The sequence below is a fragment of the Ptychodera flava genome, chromosome 13 (assembly GCF_041260155.1).
Source record: "Ptychodera flava strain L36383 chromosome 13, AS_Pfla_20210202, whole genome shotgun sequence".
NCBI classification, from domain to species: domain Eukaryota; kingdom Metazoa; phylum Hemichordata; class Enteropneusta; family Ptychoderidae; genus Ptychodera; species Ptychodera flava.
The window spans coordinates 27,937,700-27,958,831 of NC_091940.1; the positions used below are offsets into that span (position 1 = coordinate 27,937,700).

The 21,132-nt window shown below is 38.0% G+C and overlaps 1 long non-coding RNA gene across 2 annotated transcripts; it reads right to left on the minus strand.

Moving 5' to 3' along the window:
• Positions 1–6,567: 6,567 nt before the first annotated feature.
• Positions 6,568–17,428, minus strand: LOC139148043 (uncharacterized). 2 transcript variants are annotated; one of them, XR_011555859.1, is made up of 3 exons: positions 16,987–17,428; positions 12,942–13,049; positions 6,568–8,704 (listed from the first exon to the last, which is right to left on the minus strand). It is a non-coding gene; the product is annotated as an uncharacterized lncRNA (long non-coding RNA). The 2 variants fall into 2 exon arrangements; XR_011555860.1 differs by having other exon boundaries at positions 12,942–13,055; positions 16,987–17,424.
• Between the last annotated feature and the right edge of the window lie 3,704 nt (positions 17,429–21,132).

The following is a 21,132-nucleotide window of genomic DNA, read 5'->3' on the forward strand; positions in this document are numbered from 1 at the left end:
AAATTTTCGAAATTCTCAGAGAATACGCCTTGAAATCAAGGCCATCATTGAGCTGTGTCGCTCATTCATAATAAGTAATTGTTTCCGTGTAATACACGATTTTTAAAATTCAAAACATATGCACGTGGCTATCCCGGTCAAATCGGGGAGCTTTTGTAAACATTGTGGACACATTTGCATTCCTATTTGCATAATTCCCCTTGAATGACACAGCGTTGCGTAATTTACATAGTAACGTTGTTGGGCTTCTCCAAAACCCATGATCACTCCCACCTGTCAACAATAAACCGTAACAATAATGTTTGTTGAAGCACCGTCCCTCCACCCAGGAGGGACGGTGGTTGAAGCCTAGTCCAATAAGTCAGTTTTCGACATACGGAAGTGTCTCCGCTCAAAACGCATTGCGGCCAAAACTACCTGTTTTACCGGTATGTTTCACGTCTAAGCTTATCCATACCCGATAAGAGACAACTGTTCTCCATCCAACTTAATATTACGACCTCAAAACCCCAAAATACGTCCAATTCTGTTAACATTTTACATGTGAGTCGACATGCAACAAAGTTCCACACTCAAATTCTTCGATCCTGCTCTGAATGAAATTAGGGTCGAAAAAACTACCAAAAACCACGACTTTTTCTGGTATATTATGTCGGTCAATACAATGTCTGACATTCAAAAACTGTTCCCAGAATCCCAACCTATGATGCAGAACACCAAATTATTATGTCCGTTTCTGAATATATTTAGCATATCTGCTCAAGTCCGACATCCAAAATTGTACCTACTCCGGACTAATTGGAGCCGAAAAAAACGAACATCTTTTTCTGATGCAGTGATTGTGTTTTACACATCGGTCAACCATGGTCAAACTCGGTAAACTTCGCGTTGTAAGCTTATGCACCTTCCTCAATGCATCTGAACGTAATCACGGGTGAATAAAGATTACGTTCACGTACCTCACCAAGGGTTTCAGTGTCGTTTTATTTTGGAAATGGTTGCGATGTCATACAATTTGACAGTCGATCGGGCGACATCCCCCACGAACTCTTTTGAACTCCCCCGGATTGTACGCGAAAAAATATGCCGACCGCTCCTCGGACCCTATCGGCAAACGTTGCCAGGGTATTCGTCGATTGTTTTACATTACGTTCGAATGACCTTGCTTTGGTTTGGAATCTCCACCCTCTGACCGGAGCTCAGAGCAATTCAAAACCTGTTTGTTGAAGGCATGATAAAGTTGCTGCGCTACTTGCCAAAATACGGAAACATCAGTCGGTACCCTCCAAACTTCGTATGATAACCCTAATTATACAAGTAAGTTTAGGCTATACCTCGAAAATACCGATAGTTGTGGTTGGAGGATGAACTAGCCGCTTGCGGTGCTTGACGGTTCTAGTCATTTATTAGATTACTTCTCACAACTTGTGAACAATAAACATTAGTCCGATGTATCTGGGGAACGTAGCAAGCTTATATTATGAATTAGGACACGTCCGATCTCAGTAATGACTCATCGTCATTTTTTTTGCCTGGTAAAGCCATTAGCTCTGGCGACGTGCCGAAACAAGGCTCCAAAAATCGGTAGTTTTCCGTGATTTATTTTATTTATTTATTTTATTTTCTCGGAACTTTTCTTTGAACAATTGTCATTCCCGATCGACATTATCACTAGGTAATAAAATATGCCTGCGTTTAGGTTAATGCACGTTTAATTATCAAATACCGTCGCGTCGAAGTAACAAAACAGGTTTTTTGCGTTTTTTCTCGAATTGACGTGGTCTCTATGCAAAGTATATAGTCTGACATTCAAACTGACCCCGTCTCAATCAAACTTGGCCTACTTCGAAAATCCAAAATTACGTCTTTTTCTGATAACACTTTACATGTTCGTCTGCACCTAATGAAGTCCGACATTCAAAATCGATCCGCTCCGAACTAATTGCGACTGACGATAAAAATGTCAGATGACTTTTATGTCTGCATATGCCCAGTGAAGTCTGGCAATCAAAACTGTTCCGCTTTATACTGTACGGTTTAAAGCATGCAATGAACATTACGTTCCTGTACGTCACCAAAAGTTTTCTGCCTTTTTTGTGAGAATGGTTGCGACGTCTTTTTGTTTCGACAGTTGAGCGAGCAACATGCCTCTCAGTAGAAATTAGAAATAATATGCCAATAGTTCGAACTTTTAAAGCGACAAAATATCGCACCGGTGTCTGCTCTGCCCGGTTTGGAAAAGCTTATTGTTATGTAAATTCTATGCGGGTAAAGAGGGAACGTGATACGGGTAACGCACGTAAAGTTTTGCTATATTACATTAGAATGATGCTGTGATTTACAATGTAAACACAATGTTGACCTAGCATTTGTTTTTCAATTTGTACCGGCGCTCTTATAGAGCAGACCACGGTCCCTCTATCACGAACAGTTATATAGAGCAGACATAATTTGTCATTGGCGGACTGCTTATGAAATGAGTCGAAGTCCAGGTCGAAGTAAATCTCGATTGAAAAGTATGCGATATTTCACAGCACAAATTCATGTCAGTATAGCTTGAAAACGATATTGAATAAGGTAATTATACACTTATGCAATAAATTTAAAGAAACCAAAATAGAAAATAATAGAATTATTTCCATGAACTTGAAAAAACTTAAACAACCACGAAAGTGCTTTTTTTCGAATCACCAACTGCATTTTCCTGTTTATAAACTCAATCACGCGGACAAACAGCGTGCTGCTGGGTTGTCTATCATCGTTATTATAGTAGTTCAACGGCCAGTCGCCACCGAAGAACGACGAATGCTCGATTCAACATATCAGAAAACGCGATATTCAACTGTTTGACTGAAGTTCACGTATTTCTTTACTTGTACAAGACTCGAACCTCACGATTTTAGAATGACGCATTCAGTTATAAGCAGCGTGCGAAATTAACGTCGGTCCGACGGTCCGAGACCGACAGATTTCTCGTCGGCCGAAGGTTTTGGCAACATGTCGGTCCTTATGACCGACTGAAATTTGGAATAAATGATGAAAATTTCTCCGTCAAGACCTGTATCAGATGCAGATGATGACTGACTCTGAATCATGCGATTCAGACTTGAATGTCATGCACCTATTAATGTTTTCCACCGTGGGAGTGCGGGGCAACAGGGGATATTGATCGCACTTCGTGTCTGGTAGTGGGGAATTTGATCTCTATGGTACACCAGACCGGGGGTGGTGGGAGTTGACAATGTCGCAACATAGTAATTTTTTGTCTTGCGACTTTTTACATTTACAAAAAGTCTAACCCCTCCGATCGACGCGCATAGCACGGTGCAACTGATTACATTCAGATCAGTATGAATTACGTCCGTGCATGCAGATTCTAGCAATGATGGAATGGATTGATTTTGGTGCAACAATGTGATATTATAATAATACTTGTCTAGAGAGTGTAACCCTGGTAATGTTAGCATATCTGTGTCATATGATAACAACACCCAGTACTACTTCAATAGTTCCACACTTAAAGTGTTCGGAATTTACATGTACACAAATGTACATAATACAGCCCTTCGTTTTATCAAACTGACTCTATTTTCTTGCTTTGATTTTTCATTGAAGCGTTAAAAACATAAACGGTTCACAGAAGAGTTTAAGACAAAAACCTACTACGAGAACAGTGCTGTTGACTAAACATATTTGGTTTTGAACATGGAGGTATTTGTTTACCTCAAGTTTTGAACAAGGACTAGATGTTACACGACAGCCCAATTGCACTACCTGCAGTCGACAGTCAAGTTCAAGTTTCGCTGCGTTTGTTTGTGGACCGCTAGAACATCTTGCTCGCTTGTTGGTTTTTAACCAAAGTTCACAAGGCCGACTCTTACCACGACATATCGTGATAACAAGTGTGCATTTTATAAAACAGAGCGACCTTATCATTAACAGTTTTGTCGAGTTGCACTGTCTGTCGTGTATACTCTCAGAGGCCGAGAGTAGGGCTTCAAATTGTTTCGATGTATACCGTTTTACGACAGGCAGGCAAAACTCAGCGTCATCATGGACTGTAGGCCTAAATGTCGCAAAAATTACGTCTTTTAAGATTTTACGGTATCATTAACTGATTGTGTCGATGGTTTTCAGCAGTATCGAGGTCTGTCAAACTTTTCAGAGTCATTTTAATAACTTTACGTCACTGTTCTTATTAATATGCAAAAATTAATATTTGTCCGCATTTTTAGAAATTGAAATTGCGCATGCAAAATCGACGAAAACAAATCTTAGTAGGCGACTGCTAGTGTAACAATGAATAATAAAAGGCATATTCAGGACTCAGAGTACAACCTGCAAAAACGGCCATGTGTGCAACATTGATAAAATTTGTCCGCTTTCAAGCTGTGTGTCCGATGTCGCGCGCGTACAGCTATATTTAGGAACAACGTGTAACCGTGAACAGCGCTATTGTACACAGCAATGTAGAGAACACCATTCCCCATAGAAGTTACGATAGAAAAAATTTCTCGCTATCATCAGCCACATGTAGCCATGCCAGTGCATGAGCCTGTATTCCCCGGCCCCTGGGTGTTTGACATCATTTTATAGTCCGAGAGTAGGGGATTTGACATGGCTAGGAAAAATGTCAAATTCTCCTGTTAGTCCCGTTGTCTCCCCCCCCCCCCCGGTGATGGAAAACATTGATAAATGTGTGCGCATGACCTTGAGGAAGATGAGGGCTGTGATCTTTTTCAGATTCCTGATCATGTAGATGAATATTTCATGATCATTCATTTACACTATTCTGCAATCTATGTGAAAAATAGTCCTTTGGAGTGAATACTTACTGACTCTATTGATAAAAGGATATGAAAAATTAAATATTACAACATTCAAAAGCATAGTATCGGTGGAGAAGTTGACTTTAATGGTCGTTAACAACTGCATTTATTGAGGACCGGCAGTTTTCTGTAAGGACCTGAAGCTTTGGCTTGGTGCAGGTCCTTATGACCTGAAGCTATTTTCTCTTAATTTTTACATGCCTTTCACAAAAGTAATATAATTATTTCTGTTCAAGGGCGACACGCTTCCTCCATCGATAGTAGTCGATCGCGACCTTTCACAGGTAGCTTGTAACTGCGACCTTGTTGATTTTTTACATGATTCCCATATTCAATATGTTTTAATTTGTGATTTACGGCATAGAAATACCTGATGAAGAATTAGTCGATGTCGGGACCTCAAAATAATACTCTAATTAATGGGTGACCATCCTTTGAAGCAGTCTCTTCTACCGCCATGCACTTGATTGACCTTTCTATTTTATATCGGTGGCGTTATTTTCTTATTTACTTCGACGATTTTGAATTTCAATCGTATTTTGTGATACAATCATGTAGCGTTCAACAGTAATATTGGGTCAGTACAAACTGAGTACGCTGGGTTTTTAACGCCCAATTTGGCAATAAAGTGAATACGTTTGTCCATTGACGCACATGCATAAATTTCAGCCTTGAGACAGGAAAGTGAACATCCGCGTGGCCCGACAAACGAAACTAGCTATGAAATGGCCACGACGTCGATGGCTCCTGAAATCTTTATCACATGATAGATGTTCTAAAACACTACTAAACCGCGATTTGTTATCATAAACAGTACAGTTGGCTCCCTCTACTGTCTATAGTTGAATTGCGTTAATTTGGGCATCTTTAGAGGGGACGGTGAGAGGGTAATAGAACCAAACTCATGATCTGTGACACAATTTTGTTTACTTTACTATTTTACCATGGTTTGGTTTGTGTTGATCTGGTTGGTTAGCCGTCCCAGGGCCTGGGAACAGTAGCTGCAGGCTTGTCAAACACTAACTGGTGTCATCAACAGATTAGTCAATTAGGGGATACTTATCTAACCGGTACACTGTGCCAAAAGTGAGAAATCCATTGAGGATTCTTCTGTATATTGTTCTGGATACTTCAAGAATCCACCAGAATACTAAAATATACATTATGTATGCCAGTGGATTCTGGTGGTCAATGTTCTGTCGGATACGGAACAGAATCCATTGCTTAATCCATTGCAGGATTCTGCTGGATTCACGTGTTATCCATTATATATGTATTTCAGGATACTACTGGATTCTCTAATTTATAGAGATCAAGGGACCAGTACTTTTGGCTTGATTGATTACATAATAATGGAAGGGACAGTTGCCGCATATATCCATACTTATTATTCACCAATTTTTACATAATTATCCAACACTGTCTTCGGGGGACCTGGGGTGTGGGGGTGGGTCCTCAAATAACAGTAATGCTTTGTAGCTTTTGACTCATGTATTTCTACTCATACAGGCATCACATACACTATATATATATAATATATATATATATATATATATATATATATATATATATATATATACATATATATGTGTGTGTGTGTGTGTGTGTGTGTGTGTGTATACGCAATGAGTATTCTTTTTACAAGTGAAGACACCAATGTAATGATGCTTTCTACAGCAAAATAGAGTACAGATTGCATCTGAAAACTATACTGCAATTTAGATACACAAATCCAAGATCACTGTAAATGATTCTTCTTTATTCCAAACGAATGTGTAAATGTTAGTAAAATAAATAAAAAATACAGACAAAAAACATTCAGAACAATTTCCTGAGACACATTCAAAGTTATCTTCAATACTGTAAAAAAAGAATTTCCATAGCCTTGATAACTCTAATATCAATTAATGCAGTCACTTTTAAATATGCCTGAGCCTAACAGGGAGAAATATGGTTCATCAGAACAATTTGATATCTTACCATTATCATCCCTATTGACCTGTATACAAAATTTTGAAGCAATCTGTTGACCTGTTTCAGAGAAATTATTTTAAACAAAAACAGGAAAATAACCCAAAATACAACAAGCAACTAAAAATCAGCTCAATTAAACCCATATGACAATTTTAAATTATAATAGAATTCATTGTTTCACGGCCTGATCTGTGAAAATAAAACACAGTGAATCATGTGTCCCAAACAGCAAAATAGTGAAATTAAATCCTGGTGAAAATTAATGCTCTTTACAGTATGCTGTAAATTTTGGCATACGTTAAAAGATATACATGTGTAGTATTCCTAAGTTTTGTACAGTAAGTTTGTGTCAATTGAGATGTGTCAGCTAATGACTGTGTAATTCACCAAATTACAAGATCAACTATGTGTACCTTTAAATATAGGAATAAAAAATCATTTCAAGAGTTTCTTGATTGAATATGAAGCACTCAAGCTATCTACACAGCAAGAAAAGGCAGACACATGCCTGTAACAGAGGATAATCATTACCTGTAACAGGCCAAGAGAAATAACCTTTTTTGCAAGACCAGTAAAAACCTGTCAAATTTTAGGGTTGTGTAAATTCTGATTCATGGTGGTACAGGATTGTATACAATGCTGTAAATTCTGACTGTATCAAGACCTATAATTGCAGCACTGAACCACCGGTGTGCGTACAGTGGTGTGTCAGCTACAGGGCCTGAAAATTTGGATGGATTTCAGGGTGTAAATTTGTTGTAAAAATTGGCAAATTTTGATGATTGAAGCAGAAAGAAATGTTATTGTTTGAACACTGAAAAATTTCAGACCCTGTTAGAGATCAGTGTTCACAGCACTGTGTACAGGTGCTGTAATTGGTAGAAATACAGCCATGTGTTTACAGTACTTGATACAGACATGTGCATCACCCCTGATAGAACTCCTTCTGTATTTGCTGACACAGACCTGTAACACAGTTTGTATCAGGGCCTGTGCAGGAACTGTCTCAGGGGTGAATTTTTTTGTAGTGTATGTTTAATTAACTCTTACTTATCACATACATGTATGTGCACTGTTAAATTGTAGCTTTTGTTCAGTTCATCAAAATCTAAAAAAGTAGGAAAAATTGCTCTGAAAAACACAATATTGCATATCTCAGGACAAACTGATTACTGCTTCAATTATATTATCCTACGAGACCTGCATTTAAAATTTCAAAGCAATCTGACAAGCAATTTCAGAGAAATTTTTGGACAAGAAATAGAAAAATACCATCAGTAACACGGTGTGGCTCACATTTGTTTCAGCATGTTTAAACACTGTAACTGCACCTTGATAAATTCTTGAGGGCACAAATCCAGATACGTCAAAGTGACAAATTTCAGCAGTACTTCAAAGATGTACTTGTGAAGTATTTGTAAGTTATGCCTTGGTTATACTAAACTTTTCTTGGTGTAACTGACCTGTGCCAGCTAATGACTTTATATTTCACTGAACTTACAACACCAGCTCTGTGTACTACTTTTCAAGTAAAGCAATTAAAATTGAGAACAAATCAGTTGCTGACCAACAGAGGATGATGGATAATTACTCAGAAAAGCTATGCATCACTGTTCTGTCTCACACAATTGTCACTGAACTGTTTTTATCAGGTGGTCTCTCACTGGCTCTGCCATACTTCCTCTGCAGTATGTAGTGTCTTGAATTAGAGTCATTAAGCATTCGCTGATTGAGTGTGTCTATCCTATCAAAACGTTTAGTTTGTCAGATCGCCAAGAAGGCCTGGAGGCAATTATCCTTCCATCTGGTGGGACCTCCTCATCAGACATCAGGTCTGCAGTTACATCATTCCAGAAACCCTTCTCATCTGCATTGATCACTGCACTTCTCCTCTTTAAAATCTGTAGGTAGAAATGATAAATGATGGTTATTTAAAATAATGCAAAGAGTGAGATAAATGATGGCATAATACTTACAGTCACTGCCATAACTAACAATATGGTACATTTGATATTTTAAGATCAACTCTGGTATCATGACTTATTACTGATTTGAACATATTATGTTGCCTTCCATTCCACCTATGCTTAGGAACATAGGGAAATTCATGTATCATTTTAACATTGTCATCCTTGTCCAAAGACTTTGAGCACATCAGAATGGAACTGTCAATTTACATAACCCTCAACTAAAGTAAGTCTTGCTTTGTTAAATTTTATTTGAACCCATTAGTACATTTGTACAATTATTGTGACAAAATTGTTGACTCTGTATATCTAATAGTGCTAACTATGCAAAGACCCCAACCCATACTACAAATATCCCATGATTCATTCTGATTTGTACCAACAGAGATTCCCTAGTCAAGCCAGGCATAGCTCACATGTGTAGAGAAAACTGTAGACTACTAAAAATAAAAATTTGAAAAAATGCTTTGAAGGAGACTCATTGTCAATAACCATTTCAAATGATTTTTCAATATCATGCATTATTTAGAGTACATATAACACAATGGGAACTAATTTGGGATAATTGGATGAAGTAATGTCGATTTCATCTACAAATGTAACCTCATCTACTTTTCTTTTTATGTTATGCACTTGTTTTTATGAGTATTTGGTAATATTGCAACATTCAACTATAGGGCACCTAACATATTTGAGAAATTTGAAAATATGAAAATCCAATTATCCCAAATTAGTTCCAATCGTGTTATATACATTTTATATAATTTTCAAGAAATTATATAGACAGCCATACAGAAAAGTTTGAAGTATAATAGAGATACTTGAAGCATGGACTGGCTGTTGTTGAATACTGTTCAATAACTGTCAGTTCAGCACTAAGTAAATACTAGTTCAAAACTATATCCTTGTTCCCAGCGGGTGCAACACTGAAGCTGTTTTGACTATGCAAAATGTTTTTATGAAAAAATGTATATTAAGTTACATTTTGTGAAATAAGGCAAGAGTTTTCATGCACACAGTTGGTTGTTCCAAAAACAGTTTCGTATAATGTTAATAAAAGATAAAACTATGGTTTTTTTAGCACATCGTGTAATCTGGAACATGTTATCAGAGCATAAGCTTGTTTCATCTTTCAATATTAAATTTGCAACAAACTCTTGGACATGAGTGTGTCTTGTGATATTGTTTCAAAGTTGTGTTCCCTGGCAAGGTTCATAAAATACACTTCATGGATTCCTTCAACAATATTTTGGCCAGTTAAAAGCTGTTAAAAGTGTTAAAAGCTCATCCTGAGTTTGACTATGCTATTATTGTATGTTATGTTATGTACATTTGTGTTTTGAACTCAATCTAAGAGCCCCTTTAGTTGTTTCAACACTACAGATAAAGTATGGCATAAAACTTCGCCTCAGATCGCCTCTGTATCGTTTCCGACATTGCTGTCGCCTAAGTTTGTTTATTTTCTATATCGTTTCATTACCGCCTCTGTATCAGCCTTGCATTGCTTCCGCATCGTATCAAGTCAATTTCATGGTCCCAATTGGCCACGGCATATTATTCACTCAAAATGCCACAGCAAAGTTGCCGCCTTCGGAAATTTCGCCGCCTGGCATTGCCCATGTTTTTGAGAGTAAAGGTATACAAAATGAAAGATCAAATACATGTGTCCAACCCCATATGTCCAACATTATCCATTCATGAAATGTTGCTTCAACACACAAAAATGGAACAAAGTTGAAACATATTGTGATTATAATGCGCTTCTTTTACGAATTGCTTTTATTTGATATGAAGTTTGTATACCGTTTTATTTGCGAACATTTTTGTAACAAGATAGCACTCTACCAGGGACAGACATTAACGGTTGCAAGTGAAAGTCGCGTTTGGACAACTGCAACTGAAACACCAGTACGGGTTGCCCGATGAGACAAGTGTCAAAAAGTGACGTGGGACAACTTTTCCACTGACTAGAAACCCAGAAATGTGTGGTACTGTGTGCGGATTACCATTTTAAATGACTGAAATTAGTATTTTTAAGCTTAAATACATGTACGTCCTTGAAAGCGCACAAGAAAAACTGGCCGTACAAAGTAAGGACAATTGCTAAATAATAACTGCAGTGTATCATATACTAGGTTAACACATATAGTGATGCCGCCATGAATTCTCCTAACGCTTTACACAGTGACCTTTAAACCCGATTGACGTGAATAAATTATGATGTAGAGGAAGTCCGTGACCTTTAGTCACAACACATTGATAACACTCTGATAGCGGGAACTTCCAAGTGTTTCAATAATTGCTACGCAATTCATACTATAGAGTTACACTCCGCAACCAATTATCCATCACAAATAAAATTAATTTTAGGCAAACTATCGCACCATGCGCATACGGTATAAATCTGAGTTGGCCTACATATGTCACGCCGCGCCAATCACTCTAAATCACGTACCCACATCGTCCAAGACGTTCAAATTCATGATTATTAACCGATCATTTACCTTCAACTAGATAAAATCTTGTCTATATTCTCAATTTTCGATGACTTTTGACGAAATGACATCGACTTTTCATGCCCGATATCTCATATCCGATGTCTTTGAGTTCCGTGAATGAGGCGATGCGCTAGTGAAACGATACGGAAACGATACCAAACAACCGAGTGAGCGATGTTGGATTTGGGGTTGGGCGATGCGGAAACGATACGGAAACGATAATGAGGCTAAAAAAGCGAAGCTTTGGGCGATACTTTATCTGTATGTTTCTCCAAAATAATTTGCAGGGTTTACACATTTCATTGTGATCTCAAAGTTTGACATTGAATAAGCTGCATAACTATCGATTACATCTGTATCTTCAAGGGAAGGTTAACAAGCGACCTAGCGGCCGATATAGCTCCGCTGTGTTTATGTAGAGAATAACTATTTTTGACACATGTTGGTGAAGAAGGTGGAAATCTTTGATAGCTCATTTCAATGGCCAGAAAAAAGAGGCTAAAATATCTGCAAAAATATACAATTGAAGATTTCATCATAATTTGAATTTTTACATCGGATCATTCCAAAGACACGTCCACTAAAGCTATCTGACGAGTAGTTTTTAGAGAATAAAATTTTCTGACCAAAAATGGCAATGATTGTCCCCTAAAATAAAAATTGCAGATTTCACCATAATTTTAGTATATCACATATTACAATAATCCCTTGGAACCTGTATACCAAATATCAAAGCTATCCACTTGCAGTTTTTGAGAAACAAATTTTTTTAACAGAAATAGCAAAAATTGCCCCAAAATATACAAAATTGCAGAGTTCATCATAATGTCAAAATATCAAATTTAGTTATTCTGTAGGAACCTGCATATCGAATTTCAAAGCTATCAGACCAGTACTTTTTGAGAAATACATTTTTCAACAAATGGCAAAAATTACCAATAAATAACAAAATTGCAGATTTCATCATAATTTCAATAAATACCATTAAGTTCATCGGTAGGAACCTGTATAACAAATTGCAAAGCTAAGTTACCCTAAGTAAACTGCACATCAAATTTCAAAGCAATCCGACGATCGGTTTCAGAGAAGATGACTTTTTTACCAAAAACAGGAAAAATTGCCCCAAAAATACAATTATGGAAATTTCACCACAATTTGAACAACCTTGACTGGGTTACCTCCAGGAACCTCTATACCAAGTTTCAAATTAATCTGACTTGAAGTTTCAGAGAAGAAGATTTCTTGACCAAAAACAGGAAAAATTGCCCCAAAAATACAATTATGCAAATTTCACCACAATTTGAACAAACTTGAGTGAGGTCACTCCTATGAACCTCCATACCAAATTTCAAAGAAATCTGACTTGCGGTTTCAGAGAAGAAGACCATAGTTGACGGACGGACGACGACAGACAATCAGTCTATCGGATAAGCTCCGCGTCTCTGACAGCGGAGCTAAAAAGGCAGATTTTGTCGCTTAAAGCTGTTAGGTGCTCTGCAAATGTATAACCAAATATCAAAGCTGAACTAAGTAAAATTGATTTTACTTGTGTCATGATGGTTCTACCATGTACATGTACTATAATTCACCAACACTGGTGCTTTGGTTACCTTGTCCTTCAAAGTTCACTGGTTTAGACTAAAAATTATCAGTGCAGACTTTGTAGTACATACCTCTCTTATTCTCCTGTTGTTGGCATGCCTTTTTGTGTAACTCTGTCTTTCCTTGAGACACTACCCTTTTCCTACTTTTTCAGTGCCTAATAAACATCTCCAAGGGGCCTGCATCTTGCAAGGATATAAATAAAAGAGTTAAAAATCTTACTGTGAAAAATCAAAATATCTGAAACACAGATGATGAATCATCATATTTCATGTGACAATAATGACAATGAATAATCATATTAATCTGAATATCAATTGGTATTCACATTTGAATCAGACAATAGCATTCCCATGGCCTACAAAGGCTTGACATCATCGGATTCCCACTGCACTAAGCATGGATGAAAGATTGACTCTTTTTACATCCATGGTTATACAATAATACAAAATGTTCATGTTGAAAATAAGACCATATTTCATTTGATACAGAAATTGCATTAATTTAGAAAGTTAGAAATCATTAATGAAGTGATGCAAAATAAAATGACATACCATGTTTAGGTAAGATCAGAATTATTCTCATGTTTACTTTAAGGCAGATGAGTTGCAACTTTTGACATTATTTTTATGATTTTTATATTTAGATTAAAATCAGTTCATAGCAAATTTCTACAACTCAGAGATGTTTACTCTAGTATAATTATCCACAGAGTTGGACTGCATGAGGAGATTCTTGTAAGACAAATAATAAATGGGTGCTGCACCCAAATATGGCTGCCTACATGCAACTACATGATAAACAGCGTAAATGGTGGATGTACACATTTAAATCTTTACAAATACAACATGGTGCAACCCACTGAAAGGAAGGGAAAGGGATTCACTCCACTTAGAGGAAAAATTCTTGTTTTCACCTATTAATTATGGCAAGATTTTGAAAATTGCGGGAAATTTAAAATTAACAAAGATGTGCTCAATTTCTTGTCTATTCTGCCACAACCAATGCTGTTGAGGCACAGTTAATGACTATATATCGTTCAATTTGTAGATTGCAATGAATATCTGAAGAAATTGAAGGTACTTTGAGGTTGGACAAATTTCACAGTGTTGCAGCTCACGGCCTTTTAAAGCCCCAATAGCAGTATCTTTAAGCATTATTTTATGCGCTAACCCTTTTCCTGCCAAGTCCATATTTCACCATCAGGTCAAGATGGTTAAAATTAATGAAACACAACATATTCCATATGGTGTATTTTAACATAATATTGTACATTTGAAGGCTGTAGAAAACATAAATATTGTAAGCTTGATTTTTTTGGACTAAAGATGCTATAACAGGCCAAGCCAAGCAGGTGAAAAAACGCCATGTTTGGGCTCAATACCGCGTTTTACTGACTTGGCTGATTGGGAAGTAATAGTCTTAATACTGTCTGGCAGGAAAAGGGTTAACTTTCAAGTTGAAATAAGTTTGTGAGAGTGTATAAGGTGGTGTGTAAGAAGCTGGGTAGAAAGGACTGATGTAGTGTAGAGCTGTGTGCATGTGACATGGCTAATGAATGTAAACAAGACAAAATAGACTGTGCATAATGGCGATAGGCTAGTTGCGACTTGGATTTTTAATGCCAGTAGTTGATGCACCCCTGTTTTAGACAAAGGTGATGGGGCATGCCCTCAAATTGAAGCGTCTGCAATGTCTACCACCCATACAAAGGTTGAACACTACAAGGCAAGCATCCATGTAGGGCCAGCTATGATCGTTTTGAACAGCAATATTTTAGGTCGGACATATCTGATTTTCCAGAGAAACAGCGCTATGTAAAACCCTTAGGTCAGAACCAATGATCATTAATTTCCAAATACATACAAGTTAACAGTATGTTTAAGAGTTGATATATACTTTATTTAAAGCTCCATAAGCTGTATCTTTTGGCTATTTTTTCAGAACTTTTGTTTTGTGGTTTTCCTACACTTTCTGCATTGAATCCCTAATTCGTAATTTAATGCCAAGTATTTAGCATGTCAACACAACCTAAACGAGTATAATATACGAAATTACGGTATTGTTGAAAATTGCATTCAAGCCTGGACTAGAATTCATTTGTAAACAATAAACAATGATCACTACACACATACAAGCTGTGTTGACAAAAAGAATACTTGAAATTTCAGCATGACAAACTTTTTAGGATCAGACACAGTAGTTGATATACAGAAGCAGAACACTGAAAAACTTGCAACAAGTTACAGCTTATGTCCCTTTAACCCTTTCACCCCCAGTTCCCTGTATACAGGTCCAACTTTACCATAGAAAACAATGGATTTGGGACAAACCATGGTGGTGAAAGGGTTAAATCCCACGTTGACAGAATATAGTAATTTCCACAGAAGATTCAAGGGTTTTACATGTGTGTTGATGTCCCCCGAATTTCTAAAATGGTCCCCTTGGGACAGGAGTAGGGGTTTACAGTGACCCCCTGTTTTGACATCCCAGATTGAACACTGACAGAGGTGAATGTTTTTCACCTGTGACGTTGCATGTTCTGTTCCTTAGGAATATTACCAAAATCAAAATGACTGTTAAAATTTGAATTTACTCATCATATGTTTCACAAATGTATGGTTTCCTACTGCAGTAAAAGCCAACATCCTTCAGAGCTGAAGTAAGTTGTGAAAATACAGTAATTTTGGTGTATGTGCAATTTTGCACAAGGTAAAGATTGTGCTGTGATTAAATATTTGCCCAAACATGCAAACACTGAGGATACTGTGCATACCTGCACTGAAATCTTCACATAAAGTGCACAGAGTAGTCTAATGTATAATGCAGAGCGCTGAATGTTTTCAACTTAGACATTGTATGTTCTATGTCCTTAGTAATATTACCTATTTTGAAAATGGGGAATTGCGAGGTGTAAGTCTTCCTAAAAGTTTATTTTCTAGAATCGATTTTCATTCTAACATTACTCAAACCTAGCGGCCGATATAGCTCCGCTGTGTAACTAAGGGATACTGTCGCATACAGTTGTCTAGCATCATTACTTGCAAGCTCTATTTTGGAGGCCAAAAGAGTACGCGACAGCTTTGAAAAGAAATGAATTTTTATGTATAAAAATGTGAAAGAACCTTGAGGCTCCCACCTCAATATCAAAATGTTTATGTTACAAAATATTTTGGTCTCGACAAGTTTATCCAGCAAAATCGCTGTAGTGAATATCGCCATGCATTCTGGTCATTTTGGATAAAATTAGCATATTTTTAATGCAAATTCACGTACTTGTCACATTTAAGGTGTCAGAGATTCAGAGATTTTTTGTAATTGATATATTTACCAGCAACGCGGCTCGGAGCAAACAGGAGCTGTTTCCAGACCGGGGGTGGAGGGACGGTGATTCACTTCACATTGTATCTATGAGGAAACCATTAAATCTTATTTTTCAATACAGAACTAGCCACATCTGTGTATTTATAGATGCTTGATTATTGATATTAATGTACTTAAATTAGACTGAGCTGGTTACTAGTGAATCATGAATGTTGGTGCACGAAATTTGGTTTTTCGAATAGTACCGGATGGTGAGAATAGCGTTTGAAAGCAGATGTGAACAACAAATATGCTATTGGACTTTCACCCAAGTGATTACATGTTTCTAAAGGTTTAGGGTATTCTTTGAAAGTTCAAAGGTCAAATAAGAAATTTTAGGTCAGTTATTAATAAAACATCAAATAAGACTGTGACACAAAAGACAAATGAAAGTTGGGGGCAATCTTTTTCTTGAAAACACTTTTGAAGGGTGATTATTCTATATTTTCGAAACACCAACACCAGAACCCTAACACCCCCCCCCCCCCGTAATTTCTGTACAGTCCCTCGCCACGAAAAGGTTACATTAGCATGAAGTTGCCTGGGAATTAGATGTTCATTGTTTATTGAAATTTTATCAGCAATATCGATGATTTAAACAACACAAACGTTAGACATTTTTGCAAGATAAAGACATTGCTGAACACGTTTATACGAGAAGGAGTAGACGTATGTACGAAAAGACACTTGGGCTGGTTACATATGGCTGGTTAAGAATAAATAAGACAAAGAGGACAAGTTAACTATACATACCTGTACCTGGTATACTGTACACGACCTCCGTCCAGCTGATGCAGGACTCAGCAGCGATCGAGGGGTCGACCTTTCGCTTGTGCGAAAAGAGTTGCCCTCTTCCGTCCAAATTGCTAAAATGGGTTGTCGAGTTTCGTCCCGATTGAACGGAGAATAAACTTGCTGCTTGTCGAACCGTTGAGCTTCTGGTAGTAGCTCTAAACGTAACTAAGTTCATGACATCGACACGATTGGACTCTCCAGTTGTACTAGATTAAAACGTACAGCGTAGTCGTCGAGATGGTCCAGGATTTCAAGGTAGACTGTAGACATTCCTAAACACGGGCGGGACATGTCAGTAAACGCTAAAAGATGAACGACTGGAGATTTTGATCATTGTTGGCGGTACGTGTACGCGACGCCACGCCGACACCACACTGGGTCTTCTGATTGACCTTTGACCAATATGGCTTACGGCTCCTTAGGTTTTCAAATATTCACGAAACGAACTGCGAAGAATTTGATGATAACTATCATTTTTTACTCAATCTTGAAGAAAATGTTATTTTTTCGCTCTCGTTAGACAATAATATTGCTAACTTAGCCCCATCTTTGTCTTACACCAGATAAATGTACAAACTCAAGGGCAGCAGGCTAGAGGGTCAAGTTTTGCCGTGCTATCAGACTGCGGCTTGTATTGTATTTACGCAATATTATCCTCATGAATATTCTGTGTTACGCACACAGACGTGCCAAACCCGTGCACAGAACAGGAACATCGAAAAAAGCTGTTCCGAGGCGATTTTTGAGGGCAGAGGAAATTTTAATTTTGCTCAGGCAGGGAACATGTTTTTAAGTGGCAGGGGAGCAAATTTAGTGTTTGTTTTGTAGGGCAGGGCAGATATCGGTTGATTGTCCTGGGGACAGAGCTTGGCGAAAAACGAGGAGAGAGAAAGCTACTTTTAAAACGGGGACAGGGGAAGTTGAGTCATGGTGTTTCTGGGATTGGGACACAGGGCTAGTACTTATAACTTTTCATGTCTGCAGGGGAAAAGGAATGACAACATTTTGAGGGAATTTTTTTCCAGGGCAGGGGAAATTGGCAAGTTTTTTTTCGCCACAGGGCAGCTTCAAAAATTCACAGTAGGGAGGGGAAACGGGCAAAAATAAGTGGGGAGTGGGTTTGAGTGCGGCAGGGTAGGTCGAAAAAGTTTTAGTGGGAGGGCAAATTATGAATTAATTACCCTCTCGACTGAAAATTAGTCAGTTCACACTATATACCTTATCATTAGTAAGGACCCCTTTAAAAGTGAATTGTTCGTTGGCTGCACCTGGCTGAACCGGATATTTGGCGAGGTCTTTTTCAAAATAGTTAAAATAGCAGCAATTAGGCCTAATTAAAACTTTGGGTAAGGCCTGCAATCGTGTGTCAGTCATACTAAGAGGTACCAAAACGACTGAAGACAGTATTTCCTAACCAAAAAAACGGGGGTGTCAAAGAAAGTCGATAACTAAATTTTAAAAGTTGAATAAAATATTCATGGTCGTTGCTCACTGTTGATTAATTCGTGGAAAGTATCGTGTCTCCCGACTTTGATTCAACATACCCTCTCTTTCTTTCTTTTTTTTTTTTTGTCGATCGATAAAAGTATTTTAATCTTTAATATTCCATCATTTGTAACCGATGTCATATCCAAACCTACTGTATTTAGTTTCTGACGAAAATACAAGGACGTGTCCAATGCGCCAACGTGGTGCAATATGTTTTGAGACATTGAAGAAATATTGTAGTTCGGTCGCGCTCAACCAGGTTGCTCCAGAAGTAAGGATGTCACAACAAGGTCTAGGCGAAAAGATAACGAATCAGTTGTATAAAACACGGTTTTTAGTTGGATATCGTATCTGTTTCAATTTCTAAATAAGCTTTGGAATCAGCCTGGTATAATAACTATCAACCTGTAGGCACCCCCCCCCCCTATGACGGGAAAAGCGAAATATAAGCACTTTTTTATGCAATTCATCATCATCGGGTCACGGTCGCGATTTCACATGCGGAACTGAGCTCGGTGTTCACCACAACTTGATGTGGGATTTGATGGAGCTTGGAGGTACCGGTGTATGAGTTAGGTAGTCAGAATAACAATAAATCACAAAAGATTTATGCATCAAAATGTACAGATTAATGTGACTGAACTATCTTATGATTTGTTTGCTGATTGACGTTTGGGGCAAGGCGGCGAAAGTCCAAGGCCAAAAGAAGAAGTACGCAGTCGAATCACATATTTTGTAAGAAATAACCACCGGTTTCCATAGGTACTGTGCTCAATCCGCCCTGACTTATGCTCCCGTCCTGTTTCCAAGAATAAGTTTCTGCGTTGCTAAGCAATGTCGCTAAACAACCTTGACTCACCCCCGAGCCGATTTTTGATGTCGTTGATGCCCCTGGTGAATGTTAATGAGAGTGTATTGGCAATATTCGAAACACACCGGTACAAAATGGTAATGCAGCTCTCCTATAGTTATGTGTCAATTAATCAATTTTCGTCGCAAGTCACATCAATTTTAACAAAGTTGAACTCAGAAGAGAGTGTCGTCTGCTGACTGCACATATTTGTCATATAAATGAGCGACATTTGCGATGGCAACCCTAACAAATCGAAACGAGAGCATTTTGCTAAATATCATGATCTTAGTTGTCCGCGGATTATAAGATTATAAAGTTGTTATAAAACGTGCCTGTCTATAGAATTCTTTGGAAGTCTTGATCGCTTACGTCGTACAATGATTCATAATAAACTGGACAAGTAGAATTCGGACGTCCGTCAATTCTAAATCTCTCATGCAGGATTTTTTACTTAATCAGGCAGTCTGGTATAGACCATCTTGTAAAACGCTCCATCTCTATATACTCGCTAACTCTTTGCAATTGGAATGCTATGCCTGGGAAAACAATACGAAAAGTTCAGACATGTCGCCATACGGTATATTTTCTATACACTTCGGGGGAAGAACAAAATATAAAAAGCTTCATACTTCATAATTGATTTTATTGGTAATATAAACAGATGAAAGTCGATGTACATCAGCTCTCCTCAACTTTATTACATTTTGACTGTATTTTGGATAGTGTGCGGTTGTTGGTGTACTCTTTACATGTAGCTACCGAGGGACACATCTGACTGCGTTTCCGCTGTATATCGTAAATGTTCTTGTTCTGTACAAGTTTACGAGCATTTTCGTCTCGCCAGTCGTTAATAACCCGTTCCAAACGCCAATCATGTGATTTTACCCACCCAGCAAACAAACAAAATCTGCCACACATCCAGTTAAAATATTGTTTCACTGCCCTTAAAATATCCACTGCCATTAAAAAAATAAAACGATTCCCCTGCCCCTTTTCGATGAACAGCTCCGTTGACTACCTGTACCTGAAAATTTAGCGTTCTTTCAACTGTCACTATGGGTCTGGTCAGTTTCTTCGGCCTGGGGATCCCAGGCTATGGAACTTTACCCGAATAACCGCCGTCACCCCACAAAATGGAGTGGCAATGAAATTAACAAATCACACAAATTGCGTAACTTCTCACCCGTAGGATGGGACCGTTAGAGACTAGTGACAACTGCTTCTGAGAATTAGTCTTTGACTGTTGAGAAGATTTTGCGGTCATGTAACGTCTCTTGTCTTACCAATCAGATATTGTTCATTTATATGTTTATCATCAAGGGGAGGCGTTAGAATCTAGTTTCGCCTTACAGAAGTTTAGCTATGTTTTGTTGATCCTTTGACAAAAATGCTATCGGCGCGTGCCATGGGACCGCAAAGTCATGCAAACACGTGCTTTGATGCAAATACTGTATTGCTGATGCGTCAGTTTTCGGTGCGGAGCTAAATCGTGGCGATCAACAGTGCTCAGTGAACGATGGCTTGAAGCAGGGGACCTGGGCGATCTTCACCGCTCCAAAAATTAAAGGCTGTTTTTTTCAGTGAAAACCGACTGTTTTGGAGAATGCCCGAAATGTCACCACCATTATCGTTTCACCTCTTTGACACTGATAGTACTCGCACCATACACCATAGGCGAAAGAAATCAGTCCCCTGGGGTAGGGAGGGGGGGTTTATTTGTGCAACGGTTTACCTTATTTTATTTTATTAATTTTGACTGTGAT